At 41.7% G+C, this 18,891-nt stretch overlaps 1 protein-coding gene and 1 long non-coding RNA gene across 2 annotated transcripts in view; one reads left to right on the forward strand and one right to left on the reverse strand.

Annotated features, from left to right (window-relative positions):
- LOC109322188 overlaps positions 1–3,603 on the forward strand; it is a 19,497-nt gene extending 15,894 nt beyond the window's left edge. The window contains exon 3 of the long non-coding RNA XR_002104331.1: positions 3,539–3,603. This is a non-coding gene — a long non-coding RNA (uncharacterized LOC109322188). The remainder of the gene's footprint in view (positions 1–3,538) is intronic.
- The window catches only part of GRID2 (glutamate ionotropic receptor delta type subunit 2), a 1,453,399-nt gene that overhangs the window by 617,557 nt on the left and 816,951 nt on the right, over positions 1–18,891 (reverse strand). The gene's annotated exons all lie outside the window — the stretch shown is intronic.

Here is an 18,891-nt window from a genome sequence, read left to right on the forward strand (position 1 = left end):
AGCCAATTTCCCAGCCAGCGGATCGTGGTGGAGCCAAGGCCACAACTGGGCAATTTGGCCAAGAGGTGATCATGGGGTGAAGCTAGCCCAGCCCTCAGCTGGAGCAGACAAATGCCAGATGACACTAGCATACCACCCTGTTAAGCAAGGCCTAAAAAGGCACCTGGGATGTCAGGGGACTGTAACCTAACTTAAATTGGGAGGGGATCTGGCACAGAAGTTTGATAGACCAGTCTACACTGCATTGGTACAGAAGTTCAATTGACTGTGTTAACTCTGATACTACAGTAAAAGCCACATTTTCCAGCACCTTACACAGTGGTATGCTCTACTACCCAACATGCCAGTCAACACAGCAAAGCAAAACCAGAAGTGTCCACCATGGCACTTCCAGTTTTGCCGAGGCCCCATGGCCCGGGGCATAACAGCCTCTCCCCAATGTCCCCGCTCCCCACCCCCATCCCCCAGCATACTGACACAGCAAGAGGGGCTGCGGTGTGCTGGATGCAGCAGGAGGAGTGGTGGCCCAAACAGGCAAAGACACCTGTTTGGGCCTCTCAGGTAACTGGAATATTTGGTTATCTGGCACCCCCCATTCCCTATGGGTGCCGGATAACAAACCTTTTGCTGTACATTGATCCAGGTCTATCTCAGACTGGGTTCTGCCATTTTTTAAGCAGTCTATGCACACTGGACTTCTGTTCTGTTATAGGCTTAAACCAGTTTCCAATCATTTATACTGGTTTATGTGTAATGTCCGTACTTAGCCTTAGAGAGTAACTGGTTGAGAGAAGCATAAGCTTTTGTAGGTGACAGGCTACTTTGCTGTGGCCTACCAAAACTAATGTGCCTGGGTAGGATGTTGAGGCTCCAGGGGTCTCCATGGAAACCGGCTGCAGTGATGTGGGCAGGCGCTGCTGGGAAATGGAGTATGACTGCCACCCAAATCTGCCATTTTGCCCAACTCCTTCTTAAAATAATAGAGTCCCCAGATTTCTGTTACAGTCTCCCAAATAGACTCTAAGGTCACACCCTGGTCTGACTCCTGCCAGACACGTAAATGGAAGTGACCAAACTTTCAAGGGTATTTGGGAAGTTAACTATACCATTTCTACATTAAGTGAGGACTGAAGTGAAAATGCTTCATTCCTTTCAGTGGCAGCTACTGGGTGTTCAGCAGGTTTGCAAAATCTAGTTGTTTCATTTAGGTTCCTAGGTGGGGAAATGCAAGGATTTTTGTGGGTGATATCTTTATTGTATCAACTGCATCATTGGGATAGAATTAAGCAAGCTTTTGAATGAAAGCATTCTTCTTTGGGTGTGAGGAAAGAAACAGGCACAGCAATGATTAAAAAGAAAAACGTTTATGTGAAGCAAAGTGGCACTGGAGAAGAGAGACATTTCTCACTTAATTGTCCCTTGTAAAATATCTGTTATTTACTTCTGGCATGGAAAATGACTTGCAACCAACTATAAGGTATTTTATGAATTTTTAAATATAAAAAACTATTCTACAAAATGGATTCAAACTGTAGTAAGAATTGTTACAAATATATTTTATTTTATATTTTATGGGATTAGATATTAACAGTCACTGCAAAAAGTAACTGTTGTGAATCTACAATTCACACTTTTAAAACATGGGTTTATTGTCCTTTCAATACCAAAATGAACCGGTCAGTATTATAATGTAATGGCCTTCAATTTTTCACTTCATAATAAATGTCATTTTAAAATCAGAAGTCTATTTGCATAAAAAAGTCTATTTTTCCTTTTCCTGTCAAACAAATCACTACCTTTTCAACATGCAATTATCTGCATCTCCTAGAAATAATCCATGTTAAATGGCATTTTCTGAATTATCCTTTGTTCTAACTACAAAACACATACAACAACTGGAACAGTAGTCTTTAAAAATGTAATTTTTAATCACATCATATCATTTGAAGTATTAAAGTATTTCATTAAACACAGTTATGTGCTTTATGTAAGAGAGGACATAACTGTGGTGTTTCAAGTATCATGGCACTAAAAGTTTACCTCATATTTGGCAAGTAACAAATTGGGCTGATATTCAAGAGTTGAACAACCATTTTTTTTCACTACTTTTTACGGTTCAGTCTTGTTTTCATATCATATATCATACCTTCTGTTGCTTTAGAATATTGCCCAACCATGTTAGACTCATGGCAATCCTCAGAAAGTGTCAGTTCTTAACTTCCACTATATTTTAACTACAGAAAAGTAACAGAACAATTATGTATAAAGACCTCAGAAAGACCACAAGAGGTCAGAAATTAATTCTTATTTGAAATGTCTGGATTAATCTTGTGAATTATGGGGAGGTATCTGAACACTTACCAGAGCTAATAGTGCACAGTACCCTCAGAAGGATCTCATGGAACACCATGGTACCACAGCAACCTGGTTGAGAATCACTACTTTAGAAAAATAGCCCTTGGTACAAAGTTGAATGATATTTTATAAATTCCCACAGCCTAATTTATTTGAATTCATCATTAGACCATTCTGAATCTGAAAACCATACTGTCATAAACATACAGGCATATTTTTACTACAAGCAGTACAAAGAAGCTACTTTGGAGAAGAGTTGTGCATACAATAAACACCCATGTAGCATGGCAGTGTTTTAGCAAAACATGCATGGGCACATTCAAGCGTTATGCTGAATCAGGGCCTAAATGGAATCCATCATAATACATAATCCAACATAATCATACTAATATACAAAAAAAAATGAAACAAAACAAAAACATGATCATCCAAAAGCACAATGCAGAAAGCATTATTATATGGAATGAAAAAATATATACACTGCAATAGGGAAAACACTAAAAGCACTTTGGAGATATTACCTTCCAGTAAAAAGTCTACAACAAATGCTGTAAAATATTTAAATATTTATGCATGATCAATTACCTGCCATGAAACTCTTGCTGGTTAACAGTGCAATACTTTACCAGCTTTCATATATACAAATTTGCCTTTCTTTTATACCTCATCTTGCATGCAAATGTATCAGTCCTATGCCACAATGGCATAACATGATGCAGACCCCTGTTCAAAGAAACGGTTGCATATTTATAAGAGGTGAAAATAGTTATGCACTCTTTGAGGTTGCTAAAGGCAAAACAGACCACCTTTTTTTTCATAATAGCAATAGCTATGGAGGACCATTACACCAATTACGCATTTCTCTAGGAAACTAATGGTTTGTTAAGTTTACACATTTAGGTAAATCTCACTTTTCTTCTCCCCCATCTGGGAATTCTCAGCTTATTGAAAAACATTTGCAAATCTAAAACAGCTACACTCATTTATAGCTGAAATTCAGGCTGATGGGTGCCAATTATTCACTGTTCATTGGGAAAGGAGTGGTATTGATTCATTTGATATTATGTTGTCCAAGGATATGTGTGGAACAAGCTTCCCTCCTACTCAGCACAAAGAAATAGGAGCAAATCATGCTTCCAGGGCATAACTGGAATGACTGAATTAAGCACTAAAGCAAAGTTAGGCAATTATTTGGTCCCGTGGGCCACATAGGGAATTTTGATCAGTTGTTGCAGGCTGGGTCAGCACCCTTCCCCACTATGTGCAACGACTCACCAAAACTCCCTATGTGGGATGGGGCCATGGGCGGGTGGGAAGCGGGTTTCAGGAGCAGGATGGGCAGGTGAGGCTGGGATCATGGGGTGGGTTTGTGGAGGGGTGACAGTGCAGGGCCAAGGCCAGGGCCAGGGCCCAGAGTGGAACTGTGATCCACTGCCCACATACCCCTGTGACCCTGAGACAGCAAGGTGGAGACAGCACAAGGCCAGGGTTAGGGAAGATCCTTGGTTCTGCAAGCAAAGGCATGCAGGGCCATGGCCTAGGGCAGAACCCCAAATCACTCCCTCCATGCCCCGCCCTGTGGAGGGTGGGGTAAGTAGGGGTTGGAGACAGGCATGTGCATGGGGGGGTGGAGATGCCTGGGTACTAGGTCCTGGGAGCCGACCAGGGTGAGGGGAAGGAGGGGGTGGGTAGTCAGGGGGTGCATGCAGCAGAGCTCACCCAGGCAATGCAGTCTGCAGCTGTCCCCTTGGTGCTCTGCATGGGGTTAAGCCCTGCCTGCTCCTACCTAGGGAAACCCATACCATGCTCCCACCCACTTGCCAGCCTGGCCCCAGCCAGCCTGCACAGCTTACTGGTAGGGATGCTCCCAGTGCAGCTGCAGTTGTCCAGATGCTGTTCAGCTCTCCTTATCTCCAGTGGCTCCTCCTCTTCCTGGCCCTGCTCTTGCTGTGTTGCTCTGGGTTGGGAGAAGACTTCAGGTGCATGGCTCCTGCCTCAGCACATGGGGCTGTGGCTCCAGCTCCCAGCCACCTTCCATCCACTTGTCCACCTGCAGACGGCAGCTAATCACACTGGGCAGGCAAAGTAGGTAGAAGGCAGTCAGGAACTGAAGTCAGAGCCTGTGCATTGGGGCAGGAGCCACCCAGCTGCAGCTTTCCCCCTGGCCCTAGAAGCACAGCAGGGGCAGAGGCAGGGGCAGGGGGAGGAGCCATGGCTGGAGGTGAAGGGAGCTGAGCAGCACCTGGGCAGCTGAAGCTACACCAGCAGCAGCCCCACCAGGTGTGTGCACTGGCTGGGGTCAGGGCCAGGGATGGCAGGCATGGGCCAGAGTGCAAAGTGCTGGCTGTCCCAGGCAGGATTCAGCCCCATGTAGCGCATGAAGGGGACAGCCCTGGGCCAGATCCAAATTTGGCAGGCTGGATCCAGTCTGTGGGCTGTATTTTGTTCACTGCCGCAGTAAGGAGATCCACAAGTGCTGAAGTGTGAGAAGTCAGTCAGAAGACAAGGCATGGTGGCAGTTTAGGGTAAAAACAAAATAGTTTGAGTCTGTTCTGATTGATCTGAGTCACCAGCTAGGGGTGGCACAGCCCTTTACACAGGCAGCTTGTCCTTAGAATGGATGGCAATTAGCTCAAGATTCTTCTCAGAAGAAGTGTCATCTTGGATTCAAAAAATGGGACAATGAACTTCTATGCATGTAGGATTCCAGGATAAACAAGGCTTTGTCCTGGAAGAAATCTGATATTCATTTTTAAGCATAGAGACTAGATGTAGAAAGAGTCATTCTTTCAGACCATGGAGTATTCATCAAAACTGCTTAGAAACCTCTGTGGAATAGCAGCATAGTCCTTTTGCCATCAGACAGCAGATCAACTAGAACTTCCCTGACCGCAGCAATATACAATGCCTGGGAGCATTTCCAAAATTCTTTTCAACCCTGGTGTAATTAAACAAAGGAGGGAGCACAAACCAATTGAGCCAACATTAGGGAACCTTAAGCTCTTATCACCATCTTAATGGGGTCAGTTTGCTAAGGTATGTGGATCAAGTTTTTAAAGTGAGAGTTGGAGGCTGACATGGAAAGTGAGAAAAGTGTTGGTAATATCAAGAAGAGTTGTTTCGTGATTAAGTCTATACTGAAAACTGCTCCTAGTACAACTACTTTCTCTCCCTCCACTGACCAGTCTGTTCCATGAAAGACAAGTTCATTGATTCCAGTTGACACTGGCTGCAAGGAAGTAGGGCTGAGCATGGGGATAAAGAAGTTGGGAATGAAAAAGTTCTTTCTTAGAGGGGAACAGATGGAGACAGCTCCCTCACAATACCTTCTTCTTTGTGCCACAATTATCTTCCACTACTAATCCCTATTCATCATATCTTCATAGTAATACTAAGGACACACCACCTTTCTCTGCATATGATTACTCCCATATTTAAAGGAAAAATAAACACGGACATTGTATATAAAACTTGGGTAACCTAGAATTACACCATCTGGTGCTCTCCCTTATTAATACAATGATCCCACAATGCTCAAGTGCTTTTTATTAATGCAATGCTCAAAAAAATCAGTAAAGAAGTCTGTTAAAAGAACATCTACATTCACCCCGTTCTCAACACACATCTCTTACCACCCCTCCTAGCACTGTTCTTAACTTTGGCTTTATGCCTATTTATGGCAACAGTGGCATAGTATAGACTTTACTACTCAACATACATCTTTAGATCTAATCTAACTATAGTCGGGTTTTATAGTCTGTCAAGGTTTTAAATTTTGATGCAACTCTGAGGAGCCATATGTTTTCATTACGAGTGATCATTGTGCATGTGAAGAATCCCTGAGCATTGCCTGAATATTGTCAGAGTTGTAGATTTTATAAGAAGTGAATTTAAGACTATCTTAATGCAAGTAGCAGTTGGACTTTAACAAATACACACACACACAAACTGTAGACAAGCCACATTTGAACAATATTTAAATTGTTACTATATCATAACCTATTGTTGACAATGGGAATTTGAGGATGCTCAGCATGTTTGATCTTTGCAGTTCCAGGCTTATAAAGAGCTAACCTAATTTTTTTTATCTTAACCAAGATTAGGATGATATAAACAGCCTGGGCATGCAAGTATGTGCAGGGCTTAGGTCACCCTAAAAATGGTGCACCTGATCTAAACTTAGTTCACCTGAGATAAACTAGCTTTAGATTGGTGAAGGGTTAACTCAGCTTAAGATGGGTTAATCAGACCTAGCAATTGCCTGCACACATTTATAGCACATCCCTGCGGCTGTGAAAACCCAACCAGTGCCCACAGCCCTGGGGCTCTTGTCCTCATTCCTGCCTCATCCTCTCCCCAACCCTGACCAAGCTTATCCCCCCCCAAAAAATTGACTGAGCTATCCCCTTCACCCCCATTACTCCAACCAGCCAATCAGTGGTGGTGGTACAGGGAAATCAGATGCCAACTGAGTCAGCACAGCTCTCCCACCAGCTCCAGCTGCTGACAACCTTGCAGTTGCTGGGGCTGGAAGCCATGTGGTTGTTAGCCAGCTGGGCAGTGGTGTGGGGGGCAGAGTGAAGGCTCCCTGCCATGTGCCCCCTCCCCAGCTGTGCTGGCTCAGTGGAGGAGGAACCCCTCCCCCGATTTAAGACCTGGAAACCCTTCCCAACCTCCTGCGGACTTGCCAGCTTCCCCCAAAACCCCTCCCTCCCTCATTCCCTAGAGATTTACCTACAGCTGCCTGTAAATGGTGAACATCTACATGCACCACTCCCAGCTTAGGTTTAGGCAGCTTAAACTGAGCCTGTTCCTGTGAATGCTGGTATGCACTCTGAGTATTTTTAGTTACTGCTGTCAATGGCCGTGGCTGAGCTGCCTCCTGTACTTGGACTCCAGACTACTATAGTAGACCAAAACCCACATGCTTTAAACAAGTGATCTCCAACCATTTTAAATAGGAGTTCACCTCTGACATTTAAAAGCAACCCAAGATCTACTGTGCAACACCACCATCCCTGTTCAGCCTGTAAGTCTGTGAGGTGGGAAGGGGTAGGGGAGTAGATCAAGACAAATATATTCTACCATTTTTAGCCTGGTTTATGTGCACGTCACTTCTGTACTGTTACCGGTTTACATTAATTTCCTATCACTGAGACCAGGTGTAAGTGTAAGGTCTGCACCTGGACAAACTAAGTTGGATCAGGTGGCCATTTTTAACTAGATTTAACCCCCCTTAACGCTGCCAAGTGTCTGCACTTAGCCATAAATTTGTAAGTATAAATAGTAATACATCACAACTGTGGGAAATGAATTTCCATTGAATTGTGAAATGATGGTGATCTTCAAAGGACTATCAATTTCTTGGGAATGATCAAGCTTTCCAGATCAGTTACTAAAGCTAGACTGAAATCAGAAGTCACTTACACTACATACAGTGAGGAAAAACCCTTTCTAAATACCAATGGTATTACATATACAGTACTAAATGCTTTCCTAGTTTGTGTTTGATTTACAGATGAAAACGTTCTGCACGTTTCTCCAGCTGCGCTCCCTTAGCAGATTGTGATGCACAGCAATCTGTCTGAGAGCAGCTGTTAGTTCACATGTAGTTTTATTTGCATCAGACTAAAACAGCAGCTTGCAGCATGAATAAAACATGTTTCCTCTTTGCCCTATCCTGGCAATAAGATTCATTGAGCTGATTTAGTACTATAAGGGGAATAAGTTTGGTTTTGTTTTTAAATACATTTCTAGCTAATTCTTTTCTTGTTTTAAGAATACTTTTTCATCGAATATTTTAAGGCGGCAACAAATCCTAATACTCATTTTGCAATGTATAATAATATCCCTTTTAAATCCAAGTTTAACTGTAAATAACATTACTTCAGGGGACAAGAATGCAGTGTTGTAAAGTGGCCAACTGTATTTGGAAATCCCACATCCATCCATTCAACTAGGCAAATAAGTGCACAACTACCTCATATTTATTCTCTATGCAGAAATGTGGAATTGGCATATGTAAAGCAGGAGCTATTTAATCCTTCGAAAACTTTTAGTGTGGCTGTTCAATTTTTCTGTGAATCAGACCCAAATAAGGAGTATTAATTTGGGAGCTCAAAATCAATTATCACAGCTAAATATTTATGAAGAAGTATTCATGTTGACTATTTGGGTCTCATGTCCTAGAATGCGTGTCCATGGATGCTCAAACATCATGATGTTTCAATTCTAAGAAAAGCCCCAGTAGAACTTTGAGGGTTACTTTTAATTGCTGCTTACATGCACACCTTTAACAATTAAAAATGCCCACCTAAAAATTAATTTATGTTTCATTTCATAGCAGGGTGTTTGGGTGCAACTACCTGGGCACATCTGCATGTAAAATTAGGGCAGCTGAATAAACTCCAGTGCAGTTTATGCCAGAATTTATTACTCTTGGGAGCAGTGTTTACACATGTGCCTGGGACCACAGCACACTGAGGTGGGGCAGCACAGCCCCCGTGACAGGAGACCTGAGGGGTCAGCCTGCCAGCCCAGGGCTACTCTGCTCTGGATCAATGTTCTGCAGAGGGGTTGGCTGGGGCATGAGGGTGCTACAATGTGGGTCTAGCAAGCAGGCACCCCCCCCCCAGTATAGCACCCGTATGTGCCACCCATACCTGGTCACCATTTACATCTATAGTGCAATGCACTAAATAACTTTGCTGTAGGATAGTGCTTGCATCAGGCTGCACTATCCTACAGTGTAGTTAATTAGTTTTCTCCAGCCTAATAGATGGTGATTTTTTACCGCAGAGTTAATTAATCAACTCTACAGTATAGTGTACGAGTATATGCATGCCCCCGCTCCCTGCATGCTGTACCATGTCTGTTAATAAAGGCAGAATTTTAGTTTGCTGTGTTCTATCAATTCAATCTAAAATTTTCCAAGTCCTTAGACCTTCTTAAATATCACCTCATGTATTCTTCTTAACTATCACCTAATGTACAGACGTTCTTCCCTCACGTTGAACCTGGATCCCAGTCTCCATTGTTTCACTGCTTGTCCCCTGTAAGAACTAAGTCCTGCATTCCACAACCCCACTCTGATCTAAGAATATGGACTTTCTCTTTTTTTGGAGGGATGTTTTTACTATATCATGATTTAGTAGTAAATAGATGGGCACTTTAACAGACCTTAGAACTCTCCCTTCAATCTTTTTTTTAAGTGTTTAAACTGAGTATGTTTAATATACCTAATTCCTCACTATAGCTTCATGAAGGCACTGTAGTTTTTGTGACCAGGACAACATTTGTATTTTGACAATTCAAAGAGAAACAAATTATTCTTATTATTCTAACAATATATGCACTACTTACAAAACAAAGCAGGAAAGCCATGGTTAAAATAAAATTAAATTCCTAAGGAAGTGGGGGAATGATGTAGGATATTTCATATCTGACAGGCATCTTGAGCAATAACCAGCACCAAAGATGAAAAAAGTCACTGCAGTTGAAAATGCTTCAGTTAACTTTCAACCAGACAGAAAGATCTATCCTTCTCCATGTGAAATAATTCATGGATTTATCTGATTTCATTGGTCCTTATGGGATGTTTCTTTCTTTTTTTTTTTTTTAATCTTCACTCTGTCTCTACACTTGCTGTACAGCTGATGAGATTGTATCTCTTTGCCAGCAATAGATTTACCAGTCTTTAGAAAGGCTTCTAGATAGCTTCCATAGATATGGTGCACTAGCTTTTGTTACTTATCTGCTGCAGCTAAACTTTCAGATCAATTCCAAAACCACATTGATAAGTAAACAAGATATGACAGCAGTTTGATTTCTAGAAGCTCAGTTCTGTCCCCCTTTACTTACAGACAGTGGTACTTTTTCCCCCAAAGAAAATGACAGGGCTATACATAGGACAAGGGATTGCTCAATTTGAATAAGGACAGCAGAATAAAAGAATTGCACTAATTTACTTTTGTCCACATTCTCCCTGCAAAGCTATAAATAGTATATAGCAGAGGCACTCAACCTCCAGCCAGATCCATCCCACAGAACCATGTTATCTGGCCAGCAGGGTTCCCCATAGGTCCAAAAATTTAGTGGTAGGGGAATGGTGGCATCGCTCCCCTGCAGCCAAATTTCCAGATCCATGAGGAGCTCTAGGCCCTATAGATCAGCCGCAGAGGTCTAATCCCAGTGTGCAGGGACTGGGACAGGGTGGCACTAGATCCCAATCCCATGGCACAGGGTAGGAGTGGGTGACACTGGGCTCCTGGGACCCAGTGCCAACAGACGGGACAGGAAGTGGGGGTATTGGGCCCCAGGGGCTGATCCTGCCTTGCAGGGCTTGATCCAGCCTCTGGCCCAGCCCTGTGCCAGCCATCTGGCCCACAGGGCCAAAACGTTGAGCACTATTGGTATACATATATATTTTTGTATATGTATTGATTTGATTTTCCCATACCTACTTTCTCTCCCTTCCATATTTCTGAATTGATGCTAGCTACACGTTAGTAGAATACCCTTGGAAATACATTATATCTGGTTATGGAAAATGCATACATATTCATTGACTACCTCTTTCTTTTTTTTCCCTTTGGGCAATTATCAATGCCCAAAAATTAAAAAAAAGAAAAAGAAAAAAAAAAAGACATCTCAAAATAAGCACTGCTCAGTTCATCAAACCCTCCTTTGTCCCTGCTTCTAAAAGTGTTTGATGAGAAGGTCACACTGCAGCTGAAAACAATTGCAAACAGATAATACCACCTCAGGTTTTTATATTCCACTGTAAGTATTGACATTACCTCTGAGCAGCAATGGTCCTACCTTTTTGTAGCCAAAAGCTAGCACTAAAGAAAAAAATAAAACCGAAAACCACCAACAAAACTATCCTTCTCTATAAAAGAGTAAGTTATCAATGCAAACATAGTTACAATACCTTATAGGAATCATAGCTTACAGTCAAGAAGAAAAAAAAAAACATATTGATGCGTTTACTCAACCTGCAATGGATAGAAGACAGGGAAGGGTGAAGTAGGCTGTTGCTTACTAAAGTTTATGTGAGAAATGTAGAAAGCCATCTACAGTTCAAAGGAGGACTACATGTTTAAAACCATTACTTCTACTTTTCACTCAGGTTTTCTAATGCATGTCAGAGCAATAAATGTTTCAAATGACATGCACATTATTTTTATAAAAACCCTTCAAATTAATGTGCTACCCATCAAAGGTTCCAAACCTAAGAGGAGAGGTATTTACATAAAAACTTGAGGGTGATCTTGGCCAGAACCTGATTTCCTACTGCCTTTTCTTTAGGAAATGGTTTGATTTTTAAACAGGTTCCAAACCTAATTTTGGCTTAAACAAACCAACAAATGGAAGAAATCCTGGAACTCAACATATGGGGGTTTTGGTTTTCAAAAACTGGAAACTCATAAAAATTGCTTGCAACATTTTACTGCTGCAGCGTTTCTAACACTGAACATCAATTCTAATTTGAATATAATCTGTACATGAACACTATATTTTCCCCTTATCTGTAAAGTTTACATTTTTTTTATTTTTAGGTTTTACCACATATAAATCTTAGGCTCTCACTAAGATGCACCATAACTCCCCAACTCTAATGGCTGGAGTTGACTATTCAGTTACATAGTTTATGCAGGGACCATCTCCTACACATATTCCCCAGATGTTTCAGACTGACCAAACTGTACACAATATAAATTCTCAAGGAATAAAGTACAAAACAGTGGATAAGATGAGATACATATTTTTCCTCACAAATATGCAGAATGTTTTGTTGAAACATTAAAGAACAACAATATGAATTCGAAAATTACAGTAAAATCCATTCTCTTTCCAAAAACTAATTTAGTAAAGTTCCCAGAACTGCCCCTGTTTGACAATTAAATGATGTGTGAAAAAAATCAGGCATTAATGTGATGCTAAAATAATCCTACATCTGCACAATGAATGAATTGCTTGGCAATCAGCCATATGTTACATTTTCTTTCAATTTCCATGTAACAATATTCATAATATCCCAGTTTGTCTTTTCCTCCTTTCCCTCCTTCCTTTGATAACTCAGAAATTCTCAAAATCTATCCTCTAGCTGATCTCAATAGTTTAATTGTAATTTTTGCTTTTTGATTGATTATACAGGATGATGGGTCTTAGCAAGATTGGAAATATACAAACAGGGACATGTTTTAAAAATCATAGAAGATAAACAGCTAAATTTCACTTAATATCACAAGGTTATATATGTATCTTCATGTTATTATTAAATGAATGATATTCTCATGAATAGTACATTGCAATAAATGGGAGTAATTGATTTTTGTTGTTTGTGGACTCTAAGTTAGCTCATATATCTTTAATACGTTTATGCTAGTTATGTAAAGAGATTATAGTAATTCTTAACAGAAGTCATATACTGTAACTTTTCTCAGTTAAGGCATAATATAAGAACCAAAAATGGTACTAACTTTATAGCTGGTTGCTATCCAGCTTTAATTTGCACATGTAGCAGGGTCTTCTGGCCTCAAGGGTATACCATGCCCAGTATGAAACCCCTCGGGCACTGGGAATCATGACGGTTGTGATCCCCCAGGCCCAGGGGTTTCAGGTACCATGAAGCCTTGGGGATCATAATGCCTCGATCCTCGGGGCCTGCGGGTTTCGTACATTCCTGAGCCCTATGGATCATGGCAGCCATGATCCCCTGGGCCCAGGGGTTTCATGGACCCCCCTACCCCAGAAGACTTCAGCTACCATAATCCCACAGCCCCAGGGGGCTCCCAGTCATGGAAGCTTGGTGCTTGCTGGTATTGGGGGAGCCCAGGATCAGACTCCCCCTGCACACACAACAAGGCATGGTGGGATCCAATGGACAAGCCATACAATCTTGCCTCCTGTCATGCCATTAGATCCCATTGCACCGTGGTTGACTCCACCATGAACCTGTCATTTTTCCCCCCAGTTTTTCACTCATTTTTACATTACTACAACCATGGTGTTCAGAGCAAAACAGTCCCTTGTTAACAAGTCCTATAGATCAGGGGTTGGTAGCCGACAGTCTTAAGGCTGGACCTGGCTTCTGGCAGCAAATTGGCAGTTGGGGGTTCTGCAGTGATTCAGCTTGTAGGTGGCTTCACTTGCTTGCACATGTGTAGCTGTAGTGGCCAGGTTGGAAGCACTAGCCCTCCACGAATAGAGAAGAGTTATTTCTCTACTCCTAAAGGTTGTCAGCCCTGCTATTAATGACAAGGATGATGATTTAGTATCATTGCCATTGTTCCTACTTCATGTACAGATTTAGCCTAGATAGATTTTAAAGCCTTTTACATGAAAGGTAAATAATATGATATCCATTTTCCAACTGGAAACCTGAAACACAGGCTTTGAGCACATGTTCTATTTTCTGTACTACAAATGCCCTTGAAGTGCTACAAAAAATGAATGGCTGCAATATTCAGGGCATCTCCAGAACCATAAAAGGTCCCCTTTTGAAACAGGATCTTCTTTATATCACTAATTTGGTAGTGCCACATGTAACATGTATCCCATTACATGTAGCATTACATGTGATCTTTTAGCAAGAAGCTAAATCTATTTCTGATAGAACTCACAAAATTTAACAGAGAATCATTTCTAAAAAACAGCATTTAATTATGATTAAGTGACCATTTTTTATTTAAAAACTTTAAACACTTTGGGAAATTTGACAATATAGGTAACAGGATGAAGTTTGAAATGAAGTCTAATATTTCTTTTAAAGAAAATGCCATAGAATGCTTTTAAAGATGTGACTGGGAAAAAAGATGTTATGTGAATTCAGAATATTATCATTGCTGTTTTTGCCACAGAACTAAACACTGAAAATAACTTTATTTAGAAATAAAATAAGAAAAAAATTGGAGCCAATAATAAAATGTAATATGGGAACATGGTTATCTGTTCATGAACCTACCACTGTTTAACGAAGATCTCTTAAGACTGGTAACTTGAGAGTTCACTTCTCCTCTGCCTTTGGCTAACATAAGTTCCACTAACAACTTAATATCCAATATATCCTCCTTCTGGGAGACTGCAAGAATATGGACTTGGTGGTCTAATAGGCATTTTCTACTGCCAAATACATTATGATTCTAAACACTATTATTCTATGATTTGATGCCCAAACTGAAAGTTAAATTGACCGAAATATGCAGTATTTCAAAAAATACATTATTTCTGTCAGCTCAATAGCCTGTGTATTATGGAGAACTTACATGAAACAACATTTATAGACTACTGGGTGAGAAATCTACTAATTAGAAAAAATATATTTCAAAACAGATTTTACGGTACAGCTTATGATCTTTTTCAGCTCCTATGACTATTTGAATAGTTATGGATTCCATCAAAATAATGTACATACTTGTCTCATAAAGCAGAGTAGTCATTAACATCATTAACATTCACACAGAAAATAATATACTTAAGTAATATTTAATATGGCTGTGCAAAGCTTCTGATTGTGATTTCGATTTGGAGATGACTCAGATGACTTGGATTATAACAAATTTATAAATTCTCCATGTATAGAATCTAGTTATTGGGGGCGGGGGAAGGGCAGGTCATTTTATAATCAGAGGTATCTTCTATTCAAGTAAATACAGTACATTGTTCTATTAGTCAAAATAAGAGAGTTGCAAATGTACCTGAATTTAACCCATTTACTTGATTACAATGTATGTTGCTGTATAGTGGTGGAATGACTAGGTGAGTAATTTGAAAATTGCCCTGGGTGTCAACCTGGGGGAGGATAAAAGGAATGGTTGCTGCCAGCAGCAACATGTTCACATTCACATTTGCAATCATAAACCAGAAGTCACCTGTTCCACTCTGCCCCAGGTATCCCTACTCTGCTGCTGCATAGCTTATCCATATTATATATTACTAACATGTAAAACCATTAAACCAATAAATATTTGGTTACATTTCCACATACACAATATGCTCACCTTCACTACTGAAAATAATTGTATGAATAATGGATGCTACTACTGTATTAATGCTATATTACCTTTAATAAATATTTTGGGAAACTCCTTTTGTTCAAATGACCAGCAATAACGGAGTGTGCATTATTGTCATATTCATTCATTATATTTGCATTAATGCATTATTTATGAATGAAAAATGCACAACAAAGAAGAATGTGTATTAAAGAACCCATCACAGCTTTTACATGGGATTCTGGGCAAACAAGTATTCTATACTGAGAAAAGATTTCAGAAAATTTAGTTGATGATGAACAGATAGCCTTTTAACATGGACATATTTGTAAAAAGTTGATAATCTCTTTAATAGAAAGCCTTGGCTCATTAAGTGAAAAAGTTTCTTAATATACTGGGGCCCCCTCTGCATGTGCATGTAAAAGTGCAATGGGATCTAATGGCATGGCAGGAGGCAAGATCGTGTGGATTGAGCATTAGATCCCATCGTGCCTTGTGTGTGCAGGGAGAGTCTGATCCTGGGCTCTCCTGGCACCAGAAAGAACCAAGCTCCCATGACTGGGGGCCCCCTGGCGCTGTGGGATTATGGTAGCTGAAGTCTCCCTGGCTCAGGGGTGCATGAAACCCCTGAGCTCAGTGGATTATGGCTCCCATGATCCCTATGGCTCAGGAATGTGCGAAACCCCTGGACCATGGGGATTGAGGCAGCTAGGATCCCCAAGGAATCTGTGGTACATGAAACCCCTGGGCCTGGGGGATCATAACTGTCATAATCCCCCAGGGCTCAGGGGTTTCATACCGGGCACAGTGTACCCCTTAGGCTGGAAGACCCTGCTACATGTGCAAATTAAAGCTTCATAGCAACCAGCTATGAAGTTGGAACATATTTTTGAGGTCTATCTTTATAGCTGGTTAGAGCTTTTTATCATGTGATAAGTATGTTGCAGGTGTAGCTGGTTTTAAGGTAACTGCACAATTAACCAGTTAGTTGAACAAAAACTTTAACGTGTAGAGAGGGCCTTAGTCTTCCTCTATATCAGGGGTTCTCAATCCCTGGGCCATGGCTTGGTGTTGGGCCATGGTGAGTCAGCTGCCAGCCCACAGCACAGTCAGCTGCCAGACCAGAAGTGGCCATGGACCAGCAAACTACAGCCCCCCAGAGCCAGGCGGAGAGGCTGCAGTTCCTTCTGCGGGGCTCGCAGCAGAGCAGGGTTTGGCCTGCCTCACCCCCCCGCCTGGGGGGTGGAGGTATCCTTACCTGTCTTCCGGCTCAGAATTCTGGCTGCAGTCAGCTGTGATTGCTGGGCTGTGGCCACTTCCAGGCTGCGGATTACTGGGCCACGGCATAAAAACTTTGGGAGACCCTAATCAATATAACTGTTTAAGCAACCTCAAGATGCCATTTTCCACAATGGTTTCGGGTAACAAAGTATTCCCGTCTGATGCTTCTCACGATGAGACATAATAAGACATAAATTATTTATTGTTCCAACAGTTATTGAAAACCATTTTCTCATCTCTAATGGAAAGAGGTGAACTCTCAGTATCTAATCTGTCTCCTGTCACTTCTCATCTAAACCAATGACCTTCCCTAAATCACTATTATTCAGTGTTTATCTCCTCTACAGTACAGTTCTGTCTTCCGAATAATCTCCTTGAGCAGAGGAAGTTAGTTGGTTTAATAAAAGAGACCACAGAAATTTAGTTTAGCTTTTAGTTCAGCAAATATATCAGTTATCTTAGGTATCAACTACATGGCATGCAATGTTACATGTGGGAGTGCAGCTCTATTAATGATCTACAGAAACAGTGTCATTAAGTTAATGAATTAACTTAAGGATGGACACCTTCAAGTCAGCTGGCCCTGATGGTTACACCTTAGGGTACTCAAGGTGCTGGCCAGCATCATAGCTGAGCCCCTGGCATGGATCTCCTAATGCTCTGGTGAAGTGCCCAAAGATTGGAAGAAGGCCAATGTGGTGTCTATCTTCAAGAAAGGGACAAAAGTGGATCTGGCAAATTACAAGCCCATCAACCTGACCTCTATCCTGGGGAAGGTCTTAGAAAAAATCATCAAAGAGGCCATTCTCAACGGACTGGCCGATGGCAACATCCTGAGGTACAGCCAACATGGGTTTGTTGTGGGTAGGTCTTGCTTGACCAATCTCATTTCCTTCTACGACCAGGTAACCTATCACCTGGACAAGGGAGAAGAGATGGATGTCATATATCTTGACTTCAAAAAAGCCTTCAATCTGGTATCCCATGATCATCCCTTGGCAAAACTGGCCAATTGTGGCCTCAGGTCCACCATGATCTGATGGCTGGGGAATTGGCTCTGTGATCAGACCCAGGTGGTGGTAGTTAATGGAAGTCAATCTTCATAGTGCCCTGTAAGGTTCCTCAAGGCTCTATCCTTGGACCTATATTTTTCAACATCTTCATTAATGATGTGGACATTGGAGTCAGAAGTGGACTGGTCAAGTTCACCGATGATATCAAACTTTGGGGTAATGCATCCACTCCTGAGGACAGGAGAGTGATCCAGGCTGAACTTGACAGGCTCATAAAATGGGTGGATGAGAACATGATGGTGTTCAACACTGAAAAATGCAAGGTTCTCCAACTTGGGAGGAAAAACCTGCAGCATGCTTATAGGCTCGCTAGTGCTATGCTGGTTAGCACTACAGATGAAAGGGACTTGGGGGTCATGGTTGACCACAAGATGAACATGAGCCTTCAGTTTGATGCTGTGGCTATTAAAGTGAGCAAAAACACTGGCTTGCATCCATAGATGCTTCTCAAGCAAATCCTGGGTCATCACTCTCCTGTTGTACTCCACCTTGGTGAGGCCATAGCTGAAGTACTGCGTCCAGTTTTGGGCTCCACAATTCAAAAAGAAGCTTCAGGGAATCTGAAGGAGAGCTACGCGCATGATCAGAGGTCAGGAAAACAGACCTTATAAGACACTGAGAACAATGGGGCTATTCAGCCTGGAAAAGCACAGGCTCAGGGGTGATCTGATGGCCACCTATAAGTTTATCGGGGGTGTTCACTAGGATCTGGGGGAACAATTGTTCACCAGAGTCCCCCAAGGGATCATAAGGTTGAACAGTTATAAACTCCTGCAAGAGCATTTCCAGCTGGACATAAGGAAGAATTTCTTTACTGTCTGAGCCCTCAAGGTCTGGACCTTGATTATGGAGCCAATTCCCCAGCCATCAGATCATGGTGGACCCAAGGCCACAGTTGGCCAGTTTTGCCAAGAGGTGATCATGGGATACCAGATTGAAGGCTTTTTTGAAGTCAAGATATATGACATCCATCTCTTCTCCCTTGTCCAGGTGATAGGTTACCTGGTCATAGAAGGAAATGAGATTGGTCAAAAAGGCAGCGTACACCCAGTGGAAGAGGGGTGCTATCTCCAAAGAGGAGTATACCTCCTCTGCTTGGGCCTGTAGTGGGGCTGTCAGGAAAGCTAAGGCGGACATAGAGCTAGGACTAGCATCCAAGATCAAGGATAATAAAAAGTCCTTTT

Source organism: Crocodylus porosus, unplaced genomic scaffold (genome assembly GCF_001723895.1).
Source record: "Crocodylus porosus isolate Cpor-Errol unplaced genomic scaffold, CroPor_comp1, whole genome shotgun sequence".
NCBI classification, from domain to species: domain Eukaryota; kingdom Metazoa; phylum Chordata; order Crocodylia; family Crocodylidae; genus Crocodylus; species Crocodylus porosus.